The sequence below is a fragment of the Muntiacus reevesi genome, chromosome 3 (genome assembly GCF_963930625.1).
Source record: "Muntiacus reevesi chromosome 3, mMunRee1.1, whole genome shotgun sequence".
In the NCBI taxonomy this organism is placed as follows: Eukaryota; Metazoa; Chordata; class Mammalia; order Artiodactyla; family Cervidae; genus Muntiacus; species Muntiacus reevesi.
The window spans coordinates 224,813,712-224,833,104 of record NC_089251.1 but is presented as its reverse complement, the minus strand read 5'-3'; the positions used below and the strand labels follow the sequence as shown (position 1 = coordinate 224,833,104).

Sequence of the window (19,393 nt, the reverse complement as noted above, 5' to 3'; positions counted from 1 at the left end):
GCCCATAAAATACCATGGACAGAGGAGCCAGGTGGGCCATGTTCCGTGGGGTCTCAAAGAGTCAGATATGACTGAGCACAGACGCATGCGTGCATGCATGCTCTATCAGCATGAATTCCCTCTTCCCCATTCAAGATGCAGGAAGTCTCTTTGGGGACCCCTCCTTCAAAGGGGACTAATCTGCTCATGTGGCCTCTTCTACTTTCTGAAGTTTTCTCTTCTCTCGGCTTAAATGAATTTCCCCACAACTGGCAGTCACAGTCACATCTTCATCTTCTGCTCAGCTTTCCACTCCTAAATTATTCTCCCTCACCAGAGGGCTCTGCACAAACAGGCCTTCAAAATCATTTATTTAGTTAGAAAATAACCACCGGTTTTGCCTTCTGGAGCCCCCGAGGGGAAGTACGGTACCTCTTCCACCTGACGGCCCTTTATGTCTTTGAGGACAAGTGCAGCGGACACGCGTTCACTGCCTGACACTCATCTGGGATCTCTCTCACAGCATGTTTTATTGTTAGTTTTCTTCATCCATCTACACAGATTTTTCCTCCTCATTTAGATAGCAGTTGAAGCATAGTCCCTGGCACGCAGGCTCCATTTGGTTTTATGAGTAAGAGTGACAGAATGACCACAGGAATACCAATCAAAAAATCTTTTTAAAAACCATTCTCCACAAATTCAAAATGGACGAGCTCCTCACTGCAGTGGGAAGACTGCTTGTATGCAGAATTCTTCTGAAGTGAGCACTGATTGTTGAGAGGCAAAAGCTCTCCTTCTCCTCTCGTCCACCACCCATCAGGACCCAGGAGTATCATTTTAATGGGGCATGCGTCATAACATCAACTTCCAACTGAGAGTTCTGAGACTGGGCCTACTGGGGTCCTGGTCACACACTCAATCCTTGGCCAACAGTGGCCCTAATGTAGTCATGTTAAAATCTGTGCTCTGTATCCCTCTCCTTAGTAGTCCCCACCACAGAGTGATACACTATTAATTTTAAAATGAAAGTTTTAAAGAGTCGATTATTGAAAGTCTGCTACGGGTTTTCATATAAATACCAATGGTGTGTGTGTGTGTATTGCTTGATGTGGAATTTTATAAAAGGAAAAAAAACTGGTGCAAATTGGACTTCCCTGGTGGTTCAGTGGTTAAGACTCCATACTGCCAGTGCAGAGGGCAGAGGTTCAATCCCTAGTTAGGGAACTAGGATCCTACATGCTATGTGGCATGGGCAAAAGATTAAAATTAATAAATGAGATAAAAATGTTAAAATAAATAAAAATAGTTTAGAATAATAGAAGAAAGAAACTTCCACTGTGTAAAATGTTTTAAAGAAATAAGTTATATATATATATATTCTGTAAATCTTATTCACAAAAAAGTATAATATTCATAAAGGAAGAATTATTAAAATTATTTCTTAAACAGAAGAAGATAAAAAATTAATCAAAATTAAAATGAAAAATGAAAAAAACCTTAAGAGCACTGCTTATAATTAAGCAACCATCCTCCGGGAAAGAAAGTGGGTCCCCCACAGAACCCCTACTTTCAACTAACTAGTGAGACGATTATCTCACAACATTACCCCTAAATATTGCCCCAGGATAATTCTCTATCATAATCAGTTATAAAATATTTCATGATTTAAATAGGCTATTCTTAATATCATACTTTCTAGTGCCAAAGGTCTTTAAGACTGTAACAATAAGTTATCTCTTCCAGCATCACTCTGCCTTTCTATATTCCTTCTCCCCACTTCCATGAAGGATGGGGAGGAGGTATGTCATGAAGTCCTGACCTATTCCAGTCACTAGAAGTTACCATGGGGGCTGCATCTGGATGAGAAAGAGCTGCTTGTGGACCTCTCATCAGGGTGGTGGAGAGGCCCCAGCAAGGACAGGGTGGGCACCTGCCCACTCCATGCTCCAGGAAGCCCAAGACCCACCATCAACTTGGCTGTGCTCACCAATTTAGCAGACATTAGCCACATGTGGCCGCTTAAATTTAAGTAGATTAAAATTAAATAAAATTTAAAATTCAGTTCCTTCAGCTGCATCAGCCACATGTCAGGAACTCAGTAGCCACATGTGGTCAATGCTTCTATACTGACCAGTGCAGACACAGAATATTTCTGTCACCACAGGAGAGACTAGAACGTTCTACTGGACAGTGTTCAGCCCATTGAACTGCTCACCGATCACCACTCTCCAGCCAACACCTGTGTGTTGTGTCACACACAGTCGTGTCCGACTCACTGCAGTCATGTCCGACTCTCTGCAACCCCAGGGACTGTAGCTCTCCAGGCTCCTCCGTCCAGGAATTCTTCAGGCAAGAATATTGGAGTGGGTTGCCATTCCCTTCTCCAGGGGATCTTCCTGACCCAGGGATTGAACCTGGGTCTCCTACATTGCCAGAAGATTCTTTACTGTCTGAGCCACCAAACATCTAGGGGAGCTCTGCTCTGTACCTCCCTGAAACCCAGAGAAAAAGTGGGGATACAGAAATGTCACACCTGGTGATGCCAAACCACTAACACCATGCTGTTTCAAAGGCATTCTTTAAGCAAAATGAACAAAGAAATGGATAACTTGCTCCTACCTCAGGGAGTTCTGCCAAAGTCCTCAACTTTCCCAACTTCATGAGAAACTTTTACCCAGAATAAAAATGAGACTTGATCCTCATCTAGATTCTAGTAAAAAGTAGGAGAGGCAACAAGAGGCAAAAGTTTTCTCACCATTTGCTCTGAAGTTGGCATCCTTTGTATTATTTTATGGTCACTTTTGTTTTAATTATCATTTTGCATCAAGAAAGAAGGCAGAGGTCTTTTTTTTTTTCCTTTATAGACCATGACTCCAAAGTTCCAATGAAAGCATTAAAATACTGACAAGCCTTAGATTTATCACCAGGCAAGTAAAGTCATTCAATATCTGCCTCTACGTAACGCAGCATACAATTTTTTTTCCAACTTACTGAAATTGCTATCTAAGATTCAAGAACAAGAGAAAGTTGCTAATAAATTTTAAATTTCCCACACAGTGACTTTGGAGAACATAAAATTATGAGAGGAACTAAATTCATTCCAAGCTGCTTTCTGAAAGACGAGCTGACCTCCCGATAGTCTATAAAGTCTGTGAAACATCTGTTTTGATAACATATGTACTTAAAATTCCCCACATGTCAGTTTCAAGTTACTCAAAATATAAGGTAGCACCAGCTGCAAGGATAAGGGGAAGAAGCTGTTGCTTAACTGTCAAGAAACACTCAAGATTTTAATGAGACTCAAGACTCTATTGTGTGCATATCGTGGCCCTGGGAAATAGACGGAATACAGACTATAATTCTCACCCCTCCCACTAGTGAGAAAATTCTACCCTGAACTTGGTAAGTTTCCCGTTACTACCTTCCCGCTAAGGGGCCAGGGTTTAATTCGCTTATCTTTTAACCAAATGCCCTCCCTTCGTTATTTCTAACCCTCCAAATATCATCCATTTGCAAAGATCAGCTCCATTTTCACACTTTCCATGAAAAGTTGCTTCATCTTTTCTGGCCCACATATTCCTCACTCCTGTCAGTAGGTGTAGCAAAAAAGTGAAGGACTTTATAATGGTCACTTAACTACCCTCATTCTGCCCTGACAGACCAATCTGATCTCCTCACTCATAGGGGTTAGCTCCTGTTTCCTGGCTTTTACAGAGAGAGTGAAGCCCCCCAACTACATCTTCAGCCCAGGTTTCTCTCCTGAACTCACAGTCATATCCCCAACCACCAACTCACTGTCTCCACGTGGAAGCCTGAGAAGCATCTCAAATATAAAATGTCTCTGGGTGATGGGCTCCTCTCACAAAACTGCTCCTCCTCAGCCTTCCTATCTCAGTAAGTGACAACCCTACCCTTTCAGTTCTCTGATCCCAAACCTTGGATCCATCTTTGACTCGGCTTCCTCACTCATGCCCCACACCCTACCCTTCAGTAAATCCTATCTGCTCCATTCTTTTCAAACAGAAAAAGGATGCCGCCTTCCACCACCTCGGCTGCAACCTCCACTCCACGTTGTATCTAAACCAAAGTCATCTGGATTGTTGCAATAGCCTCCCTCAGCCTTGTCCCCTCCTTCCTAATCATACATTTAATCAGGTCATTCCTTGGTGGAAATTCTTCCAATGGCCCAGCTCTCTCAGTCCAAAGAAAGAAAGAAAAGGACAGAGCGAAGAAGGAAAGCATCTAAGACTGTGCCTGATGGAAGGGCTGCCCTCTTATGTCTTTGACCTTATACTACTCTCTTCCTGGCTTACTCCACTCCCACCATTGGTCTCTTGCTGTTTTGAGAGCCAGTGACTTCATGATGCCAAACGTCATTTGCATTTCTGCCTGGAAGGCCCTTCCTGCAGAGGTCCCTAAGGCTCTCTCCCTTACCTAGTCCAGATGCTCAAGTGACACCTTCTGAGTGGGGCCCTATGGCCCCCACACTTAAAGTTACCAACTGCCTCCAGCTCACCTCTGACATACTTTCTCCCTCCCTCCACTTCAGTTTCTCCATATCACTTAGCATCACCTGGCATGCTGCATATTTTCTTATTTATGCCCTTATCTTCTGCCCCAACCCTCTAGAATGTAAGAACTATACAGACAGGGATTTTTGTGAGAGTTATTTACTGCTTTATCCCCAGAGACTTTTTCTTATTTCAGTCACTATTGTGTTTTCACTGTGAACTGTAATTGGCATGAGTTGTATCTCAAATATTTAAAGAGACAGAGGGAGAAGACAGCCCGAGTTCCATGAAGACAGTTGCCCTATCTTACCCTTTCTATTTATATCTTGGGTAGGGCCCAGAAAAGAAGTACTAGTTGCCTGATTATCACCATGTTTGAACTGGCAAGTATAAAATATTTAGCCATTCACATTTTTGGACTTGTTAAATAGCGTTGATGTAATAATGTTAAATGATGTAACTATTTTTTAAAGATTTCAACATTATTTAAACTTAAGTTTATAATCTACTCAAGTGTGAACAATTCTCAAAGTCACCAATAAGAGACAATTTCTTAAGTGCTGCCCCCCAAATGACACAAACACCTGCCCAAAAAAAGATGGACAAGGGAAGCTTAATACTGTCATTTGTTGGGTAAATTAGAGCAAATAAAATCAACTTCTATACCAAGCCCCCAACAAGTCATTTGAGTTCTTTGGTCATTAGCTTGATTATTAAAATAACAAGTGCTTTTAATAAATCAACTCGACTTTGCCAAGTGATGCTGTTGGTAATGTCCTAGACAAACTGTTAGGGAATTACAGATATTGGAGGAATGCAACAGAGAAAAGAGGAGCTTTCCCCCAATCCTGTTTCAAAAGAGACGGCTATATACCTTCTCGTTTCTTTTCTTTATTGAGGTATAGTTGATGTACAATATATGTTAGGGTGTACAACATAGTGAATGATTCATAATTTTTAAACGTTATACTGCATTATGGTTGTTATGAAATATTTCCTATATTCCCTGTGTTGAACAATATAACCTTGTAGCTTATTTCGGTTCAGTTCAGTCACTCAGTCGTGTCCGACTCTTTGTGACCCTATGGACTGCAGCACACCAGACCTCCCTGTCCATCACCAACTCCTGGAGTTTACTCAAACTCCTGTCCATTGAGTCCGTGATGCCATCCAACCATCTCATCCTCTGTCAACCCCTTCTCCTCCCGCCTTCAAACTTTCCAAGCATCAGGGTCTTTTCCAATGTGTCAGCTCTTTGCATCAGGTGGCCAAAGTATTGGAGTTTCAGCTTCAGCATCAGTCCTTACAATGATATTCAGGACTGATTTCCTTTAGGATGGACTGGTTGGGTCTCCTTGCAGTCCAAGGGACTCTCAAGAGTCTTCTCCAACATCACTGTTCAAAAGCATCAATTCTTCAGTGCTCAGCTTTCTTTATAGACCAACTCTCACATCCATACATGACCACTGAAGAAACCACAGCCTTGACTATGCTTATTTATTTTATACATAACAGTTTGTACCTCTTCATTCCCTACCCCTGTCTTGCCCCTCCCCCTTTCCTTCTCTCCACTGGAAACCACTAGTATTTTTTCTCTATACCTATGAGTCTGTTTTCTTTTTCAAACAACTAATCTTTAACAAAGGAGACTTACTAGTCAAGAAGTCTAAAAAATGCCTAGTCTTTCTACACATCCACAGCACAGCCTATACAATATCAACAATCAAGTACAGACCCAATGCAAACGAGATTCTTTTTCACAAAAGATGACTCAAACTCTATGCCAAAAGCTTTATGGAAATCAGCATACCTAAACTGACTGAACATTCCAAAGGGGAAATGCTGTAGCATGCCAAAACAAACCCTACTCAGTGGTTTGAAAGCCCTTGGGTTCAGTCCCGCAGAGAGCATCTCATTCCTATGGGAGAAGACTCAGGTCTCCTCCAGACTTCATTGAGCTGCCGCAGTACAGAACCAGCTACATCTGTTTGGTTTGGTGAAACCTGTACAAAACTTTTTAAGTGGAATTGTTTTATCTGTGTATCTTCTGAAACAGGAAAATGAACATTAAATACTAATTAGCATTATGTTGGCAGGTTATAAAAAATTTATTTTTAAGAAAAACAGTCTGTATAGTAGGTAATGGTTACATTACTGGCATGACAGTGGTGACAGTTACAGGAAGCACTGCTCATTAACTAATCTGTTTTATTTATTCAGCAAACACTGATAGAATAGGGAGACTCTTTCTCATTAGATATCTGCTGAGCATCTAGTTTGTGCCAGTGCTTGCAATGTGCAAGGAACTAAAATGCTGCTCAAATGTTTAAGGGAAGAGAAAAGACAGCCTCTAATATGAGAAAGCTGAATTAAAAAATCTAGGCACAGTGCCACTTGGAATTCTCAGTGAGACAACTCAAAAAGGTGAGGAAACACGAGTCTTATGAGTCAAGCCAATATCATAACATGTATATTATCACTTGGGAAAAAAAATAGTTAGAAATTCTTTACCAAATTTCAAACCTCAATTTAGAGTTTAAAAATATAATTAAATGCATACAACTAATTCCAATTCTTTTCACAAGAAAAACTAAATAGGAATATTGATGTTTCATCAGAGATAAACCTGAATTCAAATAACAGAACATTTGACAAATATTCTTAAAATTTTTAAATAAGGGTGGAGGATAGACAACCAAACTTTAGAAATAGTGCCACATGTAAATTTAATCGTAAAAGAGAAATTATTATCCTATTTTGGCTTTTGTATCCTAACATTATCTAATAAATTATTTCTTTAAAAACACAGAAAGAAAACTAAATTCAGAGCCCACTGAAAGTTGTCTGCTGTGGGTTACCTGTAGAGGTTTGGATTAATTCTAATTCCAGAGAATTCACAAAGTGCAATGATGACAAAATGAAAAAAAAAAAAAGTTGTGAATCCTTATTACTTCTTTCTAACCCAGAATTAAGTCCTGTTTCCCCCTACTACCCCCGACTGCTAACAACCTCTGAAAGGGGAGCTACTTCAGCACAAGGATCCAGAACCAGCTATGCTGCACCCTCCACTCCTGCTGCCTCTGCCTCCCCAAATCACCCTACCTTTTACCAGCTCCTCATCCAGCAAAGGAGGAATCTGGCAGGAGCCAAATAGAAAGTCCAAGACTGGTGCTGGGTGAAGAGAGGTGTGCTAGATGTTGCCTGTAATCCTGAAGAGGAGGGGAAGGACAGTGCACATTTTGTATACCTTCAGTATTCATCATTTCATCTTTATGCTACAACTCTGAGATTAATTGCACTGCTTTGCTCAGAAATGCCTCTGCCAGGATGAGATCTGGGTCTTTTATAAATTGTTCCTTTGTGAAATATTATCCCCTCTCTATTCTTTCTATTAATAAACATTTCAATATTTTTGTCAGGGTGTGTGTACTGGGGGAATTTGTTATTTGTGTTCTGACTGCCTGTGACTTTATGTCATCTAAAATATACAAGTTTGGGGAAAGTGCATGGCTTGCAGGTTTGCACTGTCTCAATGTGATCTTAAAGTAGATGCAGGGATTTTTCTAAGAGTACATTTTTGATCAAAAGGTTTATACAACACAAAAATTCTTCAAGATGAGAGGCAAGGAGTTAGCTAGAAAAGAAACAGAAAGAAAGATATACTACATAGCTGTACATTCACAGAATTTAAAACTGAGAAGAACCTCAGGCAACAGCTAATCCAGTATTTGGTGTTGCACAGAACACTGATTCAAAAGATGCACCTTCTAAATGGGTCCCATTGGCAAACAGGTTTGGGATTCACTGAAGAGTATACCTCCTTTCAGATATATAGAATGATCATTCACTTACTAAAAAGTTCTGAAAAGTCTTGCAGTTGAAAAGCAGTTAACCCATTGCATCCCAAACATTTCTGACCATTGTACTTCCACACCCCCCAGACATCCCAAGGAACCAGTATCTCTTCCTGCAGACCCTGCTCTAGAAGTGCATGTACAATAGACATTCAAAGAAGTTAACTGGCTTGGTCAAAACCCAGGAAGGAATTCAGTTCAGTTCAGTCGCTCAGTTGTGGCCGACTCTTTGTGACCCCATGAACTGCAGCATCCCAGGCCTCCCTGTCCATCACCAATTCCCAGAGTTTACCCAAACTCATGTCCATCGAGTCCGTGATGCCATCTGACCATCTCATCCTCTGTAGTCCCCTTCTCTTCCTACCTTTAATCTTTCCCAACATCAGGGTCTTTTCAAATGAGTCAGCTCTTTGCATCAGGTGGCCAAAATATTGGCGTTTCAGCTTCAACATCAGTCCTTCCAATGAACACCCAGGACTGATTTCCTTTAGGATGGACTGTTTGGATCTCCTTGCTGTCCAACGGACTCTCAAGAGTCTTCTCCAACACCACAGTTCAAAAGTATCCATTTTTCGGCGTTTGGCTTTCTTCACAGTCCAACTCTCACATCCATACATGACTACTGGAAAAACCATAGCCTTGACAGGAAGGAATTAGTGGTTGATAATTCAGCAAATAGCTGGATGAGCACTTAAATTAAAAGTGGGAAATAAGCGAAGATCCCAACATCTTTTTGTTTCCACCCATACCTCACAACAAAATCATTGCCTCTTCTGGATCTCTATCTCAATCACCTTGGACTCTGATTCCCTCAACTTTTACTTGCCTATTTGACCAATATGCTGGATTCATTGATTGGCCAACATGTGCTTCCCCTCAGGGAAGCTATTTTTGTTTTTATGGCCATGCCTTGCCTGGAGAATCCCAGGGACAGGGGAGCCTGGTGGGCTGCCATCCATGGTGTCGCACAGAGTCGGACACGACTGAAGCAACTTAGCAGCAGCAGCTTGCAACAAGTGAGATCTTAGTTCCCAGAGCAGAGATCAAACCTGTGCCCCTCGTATTAGAAGCGCAGAGTTTTAACCCCTGAACCACCAGAGAAATCCTCAGGGAAACCTTTTAACAGTGCTCTTTTAGACTCTAGAGTTGAGACTATGACTCAGCACCAGAATTGCCCTAATGGAGGATGCGGTAGGAACACAAGATAACCTAAGGCAGACAGAACTTTGAAGCTCTTTTCAATTTAATTTGTTTATTTTGGGCTTTCCCAGATAAGATTGGAATGAGATAGGACTGGAAAGTTTTCTTCAATTGGTTATAAAGTAGGCGATCCTTTCCTTATTGTAAGTCCTCCAGCTCCTTCTTTTTTGTACTCTTTTTCTGCTTCCCATTTCCATGTTCAACCTTATTCAGTACACTGTTCCAGAAGAGATGTGAAGCCCTCAAGCAATGTCAAACTGCCCAGAAGCTGTAGGAAATGAGTTTATCCATTTGCCTACTATGTCTTGTAGGTGCTACAGCATTCAACATTTCTTAAATTTGTTTAACCTAGCTGAAAATTACCCCTTTAACAATGGTCTCTATGACATAGTTTCCAAGCTAAGAAAGTACCATTACAAACAGTACCTCTCTTTAAACTGCTACTCCATTACAGCATACACATTGCCTGTCATTTAGAAAGCTGAGCTTCTGAACAGCTTTGATGGGAAAAACATTTTTTGAATCCTGTTGATTTTTATTTGCCTGGTTTGGTTCTACCAAAGAATAATACTATTGGCAGCAGGAGAAAATGAACTCTGAGTTGTTTCTCAGAATTGGGTGGAGTTGATGCTAATCCAGCCACATCTCACCTCAGTTCAGTAGTGCAGTTGTGTCCAATTCTTCGTGACCCCATGGACTGCAGCACACCAGACCTCCCTATCCATCACCAACTCCTGGAGTTTACTCAAACTCATGTCCATTGAGTCTGTGATGCCATCCAACCATCTCATCCTCTGTCAACCCCTTCTCCTCCCGCCTTCAATCTTTCCCAGCATCAGGGTCTTTTCCAACGAGTCAGTTCTTCACATCAGGTGGCCAAAGTATTGGAGTTTCAGCTTCAGCATCAGTCCTGCCAATGAATATTCAGGACTGATTTCCTTTAGGATGGATTGGTTGTATCTCCTTGCAGTCCAAAGGACTCTCAAGAGTCTTGTCCAACACCACAGTTCAAAAGCATCAATTCTTCAGTGCTCAGCTTTCTTTATAGTCCAACTCTCACATCCATACGTGACTACTGGAAAAATGATAGCTTTGACTAGACAGACCTAAAACAACATTTTAAGTCAGCTGGCTGTGATTCCAACATATGACAATGGAACAGGAAGAAGAATCCTGGCTATTTGAGATTAAACAGATCTAGCCTTGTCTGGTTCTCTATTTAAAAAGCATCAGCCCTAATTATGTGTTGAAAAACTCATTCAAAGAGTTTTCAACAGCCAAGAAGGATTTTGTATATCTTTACCTATATATGGCAAGTTTGATATATTGTCTTCTGTTTTATTCTATTAAGGATAAAGATCAAACACATTGAACATATGCTAGATACATATAGCCAGGTAGCCACCATGTAACCTAGAGAAAAAGAATGCTAATAAGGTAGTAAGAAATGAATAATTAAATGTGGCTGACAAGAAACAATTATTTTCTTCCTTGAACTTTTCTGTTGTTTTCCGTTCAGCAGAAATTAATTCTATACACTTCTAAAAAGCATGGTACAGCTTAGTGTGAAAGTGTGAAATAGCCAGCTTTTTATTTTCAGGTGAGCAGATGGCTTATCTAACTTTCCCAAGTCCCAGTCACAGTGATTGATGGCTTAGAGTCTGTTCGGTAAAGACCCTCAATACCTAGAGTGTATTCCTAGGAAACAAAAGCAAGGAAGGGTCTTTGAGGAGGACAGTCACAGTTGGCAGTATTTGTTTGCTCTTGGTAGTCATTCAGGGACTAAAGGTACATGGCAATTGTCATAAACTGCAAAGCCAAAGGGGCCTCCCAGGTGGCACTAGCGGTAAAGAACCCACCTGCGAACGCAGGAGACTCAAGGGATGCTGGTTCAATCCCTGGGTTGGGAAGATCCCCTGGAATAGGAAATGGCAACCCCCTCCAGTATTCTTGCCTGGAAAATTCCATGGACAGAGGAGCCTGATAGGCTATGGTCCATGGACTTGCAAAGAGTCAGGCATGACTGAGTACACACAGCACACACAAAACCACAACCTATCTCTTCCATCTAAATCTATCTTCTGCAATTCCCTCTCCTCCTCCTCCCTACCCCTCAGCCCATCCCTAAACTTTATAGCTTTTTCTCTATGAAAGCATTAAGTCTATTCAACACATTCATTGAAGGCTTACTCTGTACAAAACAATGTACTCATGCAAGCATTCAACAGAAATAAGAAATGATGTATATAATAAGCTAGAATGTAAAAATCAGTATGCTATCATGAAATACATGTATAAGTAAAAGAGAAAAATGTACATTGATGTAAATCAAGAGAAAAGACTTCTTTGGGAAGACTGCATTTGAACTAGGCCTTGAAGGATTAAAAATAATTGTCAGTTGGGAAATAATGGATGAAAGGACACTCCTGACCAAGGACACGTCTGACCAAGAACAAGTTAGAACTGCTACAAAAGTTTCTGTGGACTCATTCAGTTGGGTGACTAGGAATATGAATTAAAAGAATTCCATAAAGGAAAATCTTTCTATGAAGTTATACATAAAAGAAAAACCATGTATTTCTAATATCATTCCTTTGATCTTATATGGAAAGACCCTACATAAATGAAAAATATTACTTCTATTAAAGTCAGTATTTTTAAGAGTTAATATTTTTAGAACACTTCAAAGTCAACTTTTCTATCTTTAAAACAAAAAAATTCTAAGAAATTAAATGTATTCTACATGGATAATCAAGTCAAAGAACAGGAAGGATCTACATAGTAAGAAAAGAACAAATTCCAGGGAGATGTGCTAGATGTTTTAAATTTCTTATTACAGATCTCCAAGAACTCTGTCTTGTTAACTTAGTTTCTTCTAAATACCAATATTAAGTCACAGTTTCATTAGATCAGTATTATTGGGTAGTTTTAAATGTCAAAAAAAATATGTTGGTTGCTACTCACCTGGGAATTTAATTAGTGCAACCCCTTGATTTTATAGTTCAAGCAAATGAAGCCCAGACACTGGGTGCCTAACTTGCTAAAGGTCAGTCAGCTAGTTAATAGTAACCAGTTAAATTGGAGGAAACTATATAATTTGCCTAAGGCACACTTGCCTAAGGTCTGGCAACTGATGGGGCTGGAATTATGTGGGGAGATTCCTGGCTTCTAAGGTTGTTCTACACTGCTCTCTCTGCCAATGGAAAACTAACAATAATCCCTCATAAGCAGGTAGAGTCCTGTAGATGAAAAGCCATACAAATAATAAGTAGAGTAATAAATGCTATTATTATAAGTGCAAGTAAGTGTATATATTATCTAAATTGCTTTAATGGCATAAAGAAACAAGTATTTCTAGACATCGTGATGGAAACAATGTGTACATTTGCTAGTTTATATACTATTTGGTACTTTTTAAGAAGGAGGGAAATAAGAACAATGCAATCTTATTTATCCTGCCTTTTAGAGCATAAAAATATCAAGCAATATATTTTTGAAAATGTTCACCCCAAATACTACTGCCCAAACACATTAACTGTATTGTATTTAATCATTTAGAATGCTTAGAGATACTTGTTTAAATGTCAGACATAGGACAGTCTTGGTTTTAAGAATTCTTATATCCATGGCTTTTAAAAGGTCTATGAAAAGATGAAGATTTCACACCCAATGCTTCTGTAGTGCTTCTGTTTTGCCAACAGTCCATTATGTGGTAATCATTTATGCATACACCTCAATGTTTTTTGGTATCTTTTTTAACTTTAGCCTTCATCCTCTCTTGGTGAAAGAGAGAGTAAAGATGAGTGAGTGGGATGTAGGATAGGAGATAGAGGTATTATTAACACATAGTCTTTGAGCTTATTACTTCCTGTCTGAACCCCCTTGCTTTCAAATTCAACAGATGTGTTTTAGTTTTTTATTTTCATGAAAAATAATCCAAGTTCACTGTATTTGTAACCGTGTGCATGAGAATTTGACTTCTGCTGTCTAGCTCTTCCTTTGCAGCAACCTCAAGAGGGTAAAAGCGTCAGCCTACTCTTTAATGGTAACTAGTCACCGGTTATATATTATGAGTAGACTGAGAGAAAACTAAAATTATCTAATGAGGACATTATACATTGGGCTTCTTTGAGGGCCACGATTCTGGAAACTGGGCACATCCCTTATGGGACCCTGGAAGCTTTGTCAACACAATTGTTACAAGAGATATCAGCCTCCATTAACTTGGTTCGTCATATCCTGACGGTGGTGGGTGGTGTAGTCGCTAAGTCGTGTCTGACTTTGTGACCCCATGGACTGTAACCTGCCAGGCTCCTTTGTCCACGGTATTTCCCAGGCAAGAATACTGGAGTGGGTTTCCATTTCCTTCTCCCAGGGAAGAGGGTAGTGTGCCTACGTGTGTGCTAAGTCACTTCGGCCGTGTCCGACTCTTTGCAACCCCATGGACTGGAGCCCACCAGGCTCCTCTAGTCCATGGAATTCTTCAGACAAGAATACTGGAGTGGGTTGCCATGTCCTTCTCCTCATATCGTGATAATTATGGCAAAAACAGAACGCCTTTTCATTTCCCCATTCTCACTATCTAAAGAAAGCACAGAGTTCATCTTCAGTCACACTTTTTCTTAGTACCAAATACCAAAAAAAAAAAAATAATAATAATTTTAAATTTGCTGCCTTTCATGTATAGGGAATTCATGGGGAAAACAGAGGCAATTTTTTCAACTACAGATTTGCAGAAGACATAAAAATGATAATCTGATGAGCCTTTCTTAAGACTATACGAAATCTGAGATTACAACACTATATCTTATTTTCATAATACTTTTTTACTAAGAGCAATACACGCTCATTGAAGAATATCTAGAAAGTACTTAAGTAAAAGAAGACAATAAAAACACTTGTAATCTCATACACACTCGTAGTGTACTGTTAGTTGCTGAGTCGTGTCTGATTCTTTGTGGCCCATGGACTGTAGCCTGCCAGGCTCCTCTGTCCATGGAATTCTGCATGAAGAACACTGGAGTGGGTAGTCATTCCCTTCTCCAGAGGATCTTCCCAACCCAGGGATCAAACCCGGGTCTCCTGCATTGCAGGGAGATTCTTTACTGCCTGAGTCACCAAGGGAAGCCCTATAATCTCATAATACTCAAAGACAGTTAGTATTAATGTACTGATGCATTTCTTTCTATATAGAAAGCTGGACAGATGAGTACAGGGAATTTATACAAACTTACTCAACTACACATTTTTAATAGTATCACACTAATATAAAATTTTATATCCTTCTCTTAACATTGACTTTAACTTGGTGGACATATCTTTTAAAAGAGAGCTGTGAGAATATTATCCAGCTATTTTGACTGTTGACGGGGATGGAATTTAAAACCATCTCCTACAAATGTGCTTGGGATTGCTTTTCCCAAGTATACTTATCTTCAATCTTCCATTTTGACTTTAATCTTCTATTATTTTTCTTCCCATTTAGGTTGTCTTTTAAATTATTCCTGTGGTTCAACTTTATAAGCATAGTTTTCACTTACTTGTAAGAACTACATACCATTTGTAGACATTTATAAAAGTTAAAATAAAACCATCCCCAAACTAGTTCCCAGAAGAGCCTACCTGTCCACTCAGAAAAGTGTCTATTTATCTCCAGTTTGTTTCTTGTTTCTTGGCCAAACACAAAAGTCATGAACAGGGAGAGAACCGTGATTTGAAATCCAGTCAAGCTTTCTGAAAGCTTTAAAACATATATCCTTTCTGCAATACTTTAGCTACAAATATATTCCCTTCTTAAACTCTAACATATGATTTCCACTTTCTCCAAAATAAGTTGTATTACTGTAATCAATGTTCACGTTGAACACTGATCTCACAGTTGTCCACAGGGACATGGATCTGGCTTGATGGCTCCAGGGTCCTCCCTGAAACTCCTCCCCTGACAAGAGCCCCTCAAGTCTTCCAGCCAAGGCTCTGGAGAGCTGTCACCTACACACTAAAGTTCAACACACTTGGATGATGACCATCTTGGAGATTTAGTATCTAGTCTGTTGATTAGGTCGAGAATATCCTCGGCACTTGCCATTTCTCAATCTATTATTTACAGTGCATTTACTGCCTGAGAAAGCCTGAGGATAGAAATATTATTCAGAAAAAGCAGAAGCAAAGAACTCATTTACATTGGGTTCTCTTTTTATATCTCTGAGTATATGTTTGGTACAGTGCAAGCCAGGTACTTCTACAATTCTCATTTCACAATATATAAGAGTCTTTCATTGTTATTTTGGGAATCCATTACAAGAATTTGTCTGCATTCATTTTTGGCTATCTCATTTTTAGTATGCTTGGGATCTGTCACCCTTCATGGGCTTAATTTAGTAAACTGACCCTTCAAATATTTATGCCTACATTAATGCAAACAAAATTAATTCTACTCATCTTAATAAATATTATGCAACATATTATGCAATATATCCTGAGCAACAGTTTGGCAAGAAAAGATCTGCAAATGATGGATTTTTAATAAATAATCATGTAGGCAGATAGCTGTAAGCTCCTTATTGCTAGCTATGCAAGTAAAAACACGATTTCTCTTTAATCAATGTCTTCTGTTGCATTTGTAAACTAGTTAATGAGGATTTCAGGACTTTTGATAAGTAGGGTTTCCCCCTCCCCCCCCCCAGAGTGGTTCTGGGTTTATTTAAGTAATGTTTTGTTCAATTCTTTAAATTCAAATGACACTAACAAAACAATCATTTATTAGAATTTCATTGTAATTGTCTATTGAATGTACGAGGAGTTTCTACTTACAGAGTTGCAGACCTACATATTTCTCCAACATCTCTGCCACTGCCACTAGATTTTTCTGAAGTACTACCCTAAGTACCAGATGGCTCAGCAGGAAAGAATCCGCCTGCAATCAAGGAGACATGGGTTCAATCCCTGGGTCGGGAAGATGTCCTAGAGGAGGACATGGCAACCCACTCCAGTATTTTTGCCTAGGAAGTCCCATGGACAGAAGAGCCTGTCGGGCTATAGTCCATAGGGTCAAGAAGAGGACACGATTAAAGTGACTTAGCACACAACATAAGTACAGGGCTTCCCAGGGGGTGCGAGTGCTTAAACACACACACACACACACACACACACACACACACACACACACACAAAACCCTGCCTGCCAATGAAGTAGACATAAGAGCCACAAGTTTGATCCTTGGTTCAGGAAGATCCCCTGGAGAAGGGCATGGCAACCCATTCCAGTATTCCTGCCTGGAAGAATCTCATGGACAGAGGACCCTGGCGGGCTACGGCCAATGGGGTCTCAGAGTTGGACACAGCTGAAGCGACTTAGCACGCAAACACCGTGAGGACATCATTCTTTAGGGTTTTGATTACTTGTATATTTAACAACTCATTAATAAAAATAATATGCCCCTTTGAAAAACATAGTTCCTTAAAACCCATTATTAGCTTTCTCCCTAAATGTTTATCAGCCCACATGTAGTGGGAGCTAAGTGGTACTTTGCACGGTAAAGCCTTTAGAGAATGGTACATAATGGTCCCGTAGCTATGGGTTGAAAAAAAAAAAAGGTACAGAAATTAGAACCAGGAAATAAGGAAGCCCAGCATGAAAGAAGGAAGAGAGGGAGCAATGGAGGGAAGAACTTGGGGAAAAAACTTGAACTCTGCTATTCAACTTCTGAGAGCTTCAGTTGTTCCACCTGTAAAACAGGGGTGATGAAAATATGACTTCCTCACAGATACTTTAATAGCAGATCTCAGCGTGCCTTGTGAAGTTTACAACATGATGCAAAGTATGGCTTTTTACTTGGCATCATTCGCTATAATCAGCCCATTTATGCATTCTGTGCTATAAACATTCATCTTATAAAGACTGTGGACAGCTTCAAAAGGTAGACCCATGCATTGTAACTACCTTTTCTGGTTTGGAAGCACTTCTGATGTTTTTAACCCAAAAAGCTAATTCACAATTTTTAACAGCATTTGTGTGCCACAAGTTCAGAAAGCTTACTGTTTGTTCTCATGACTAGAGTCCTGCAAAATCTTTTTTTAAAACAAGGAAGCCTCTTTTAAGTCCTGTTTCAGTCTGGTGCCTTTGGTCAAGGTGGAAACTAAAATTGAAAACAGATAGATGTTTTACATTTAAATGGGTTTAACATAAATGTGTATAAAGCCATTTCATGGACGATTGCACAAATATCTTTTGCAAACTTGGTACACGTGAGCACATATACAGTAACCATTAGTGTCTTCTAGAGAAATAAAGTGCAGATCCAAAATTTTAAAGAGCTACTTCGAGTTCCTCTCACTGAAAGAAAATGTAATGTCTTTAAGGGAATTGCTCTAATAATATCAAGGCATCTGAAATGGCTGGCCAGAGCAGAACCGAACAGAGTGGATGTCACCGTAAGTCAATTTAACAAGAAATAAGCTTCCCCCTGGAGAATCTAAACTCCTTAGTCTCCCACAAAGAAAATTGAATTTTGGAGGTCACACCTTGGGTAGGTTACCAAAGGGAGAAGCTTAACATTCTTTTAGTCATATGTTCTGGTAGGTCAACGCTATTCTACCAAAAAATCCCCTCCTAAACATTGCTCCTTCCTCAATTTTTCCTCTCCCCCACCTCTCCCTCATCCAAATTATAACAAGTCTTTGAAATCCCCTAGGAAATGGCAAATCATTGTGACGCTTCAGATACCGGGCCCCACTCTGGTTACAGCCATGCTCACTGAGTTTGGAACCTCGCGGATAGGAATAGGATCCGAGGGCAGGAGCTGAGGGCGCGAAACTAGTGGGATTGCGCGGGGAGTCAGAGCGAGTCAGATAGATCCACCGCAGCTTTAGGCTAAATTGTTTATCCAAATATAATCAATGGAACTGCTCTTACTGGAGAGAAAAGCAGGTCGCCAAGTCAAGCCCAGGCGAAGCTCTGGCTCCGTGGGTGAATGACCCACTCGCAAAACTCCCCGCGAGTGGGTGATCGGAGGGCCTTGGGCGTTCGCGCAACGGCTGGAAGCGCCCCACCTCACCGCCCCTTCGGCAGCTGCTCGGGATGGGCGCAAGCCGGGCCACCGCCCACCCCCATCTCCATCCCAACCCCGCCCGCCCCGCAGCAACATGTGGGGTGCTGCCACTCCGCCGCCCGGGGTTCTCCCTCCGGCTGGAGTTTCTGGTGGATACACGCTTGGCCCTGGGAAGGTGCTGAATTACTCTTGGGGAAGATTCCTCCAGCGTTGAACTTGGCAGCTCCTGACATTTCCATCCCACCCCAGCGCGCAGGCACTACACACACACGCCCCTCCGGACTTGCCCAGGCTGCGCGCAGTGCGGGCTGCCCACTCGGACGCAAAACAGCGGAGCGGGATGCCGAAGCGAGGATCTCAGCTCCGCCGACCGAGGGGCCGGGGGTGTGGGGGTAAAGGACTGTCTTAGCAGAGGGCAGTTGCAGGGACTCAGCTCACTCCGTGGTTGGTCCAGGCCCCGCAGTAGATCGGGAGGCTGGCAGGAAACCCCTCTCCTTTTGTGCTTTCCCGGGAAGCCAGCCTCTACTCACCCCGGCTGCACGCGGATTCCGGCCGCCAGCGGCAGCCCGCTGCCCCATCCCACGAACACTGCGGCGCCCCCAGAGTGTGCAATGCGGAGCCCCGCCAGCGCGCGGCCGGAGCCGGGGAGTGCGAGGAGGGAGCGAGGGAGCGAGGGAGCGAGGGAGGGAGGGGACTAGGGAGGGAGCGCGGCGGGGAAGGACCGGGCGGCGGGGGGCGCGCGCGCCACTCCCACTCGCGCCCAGCACTAGCCGCCGCCCGCCGCCGCAGCCGGCCAGCCCGG

General features: G+C 41.4%; 1 protein-coding gene across 1 annotated transcript in view; it reads right to left on the bottom strand.

Moving 5' to 3' along the window:
- Positions 1–19,216, bottom strand: part of LYPD6 (LY6/PLAUR domain containing 6) — a 121,466-nt gene extending 102,250 nt beyond the window's left edge. The window contains exon 1 of the mRNA XM_065927843.1: positions 19,122–19,216. The gene's annotated coding sequence lies outside the window, so the exon portion shown is untranslated. The remainder of the gene's footprint in view (positions 1–19,121) is intronic.
- Between the last annotated feature and the right edge of the window lie 177 nt (positions 19,217–19,393).